Here is a 1,636-nt window from a genome sequence, read left to right on the forward strand (position 1 = left end):
AAACCTTACCTAACTACTAAATGTAACTAACCTAAATATGTGTGTAACTATCTATTTTTTTAATTTTTTTTGTTTTTGCTATTTTTTTATTTTTTACTAATTACACAAAAATACTAATTATGCATACAATTACAAAAATTTAAAAAAATCAAGTTAGACTAATTATGTAAAAAAAAATACAAAAGTTTAAAAAATGCAAATTATGCAAAAAATATGGACTCAAAATAAAACATAAATTTTTTTATTTTTCTTTCTTTTATTTTCTTTTATTTTTATTTTTTTAATTGTTTTATGGTTTTTTATTTTTTTAAAAAAAATACAAAAATATGAAAATTAACAAAAAAATAAAAAATAAAAAATAAAAAATAAGAAAAGGTACTAACCTTATTTTTCTGCCACCTCCGGATCGTGCGCCTTCTTTCTCTGCGGATTCGCCTTCCCTTCGCAGCCTTCACCGGCCACCCCCTTTGCTGCAGTCCGTACTCCGAAGCCTTCACACCTCTTTCACGCCCCCTCTTCCTTCGCACCAGCCTTCGAGTCCTTGCACGGGTCAGCCTAGCAATGTCCACCATCGCCCCATGCTCTCAGTTGTCGCCTTCACTGTAGTCCGTCCTCTTTCTTCTTCCGTCAACCTTCGCCTCACTACCGCCGTCAACGCTTGCTTCGCCTCCTTTGGCTACTTCGCACCCAGGCGCCCTCCACGCCGGCCACTACCTTCGCAGTTACCTCCACGCCGGCCACTACCTTCGCAGTTACCTCCACGCCGGCCAGTAGCTGCAGCCTTCCTTCGCTCTTCTGCAGCCCCTCGGCTTCTTTTCCTTCGCTTGCTTCGGCTACTTGTGCCATCTTTGTTTGCTTCAGCCAGCCGCCGCCATCAACAACGCCTGGACCTCCCCGCCCTGCCTTCTTGCGGCCGCTCTACAGCAGCAGCCGTCGTCCACCTTCAACACCTTCTCCGCTCGCCTTCCACAGTCACCCTTTAGCGGCCAGGTGGCCTTTTGCCTTCGCAGCTGCTGCTGCAGCCGCCCACTACTTCCACGCAGCCACCCCACTTTCCGCCTTCAACGCCTTCTCCACGTCAGCGAACAGCGCGTCTAGGCAGCCTTGTGCCTGGCCCACCTTCACAGCCAGTTGGCTTATAATGCATTAAGCATTAATCTATTGTATTATTGCATAATGCATTAAGCTTAAGCCATAACGCATTAATACATTAAGCACAAGTTTAATGCATAATGAATAAGCTCACACCTAACGCATTGAGCTTAATGTATTATTCAGATTTTCGTTTCTAATCTATGAACAAAAAATGAACACAACGATGAAAACAACCATGGAAAGCATAACATTAGCGGGAGTAGATCTCAACCGCACAAGTAAGTGCTAATCTATTTTTTTCTCTTCTAATCACTAGCTCCAAGATTCCACACTCATGCTAACCCTAAACCTAAAAACAAAAAGAAATAGTGGTAGTAATGCAAGCTTCTCAACCGGTTTTGAGTCTTCTCCCTGACAGCGACGCCAATGGAGAGACGGAAAACTCTCTCACTTCTAGCAAGACTAGCATGATCCACGTGTAACTCAATCCAATGGAATTTGCATCCCTTTCGGAGCTAGGGATTCAACCCGTACCCGTGCA

Source organism: Cibotium barometz, chromosome 6 (genome assembly GCF_041138505.1).
Source record: "Cibotium barometz isolate CiBa-2024 chromosome 6, ASM4113850v1, whole genome shotgun sequence".
Taxonomy (NCBI): domain Eukaryota; kingdom Viridiplantae; phylum Streptophyta; class Polypodiopsida; order Cyatheales; family Cibotiaceae; genus Cibotium; species Cibotium barometz.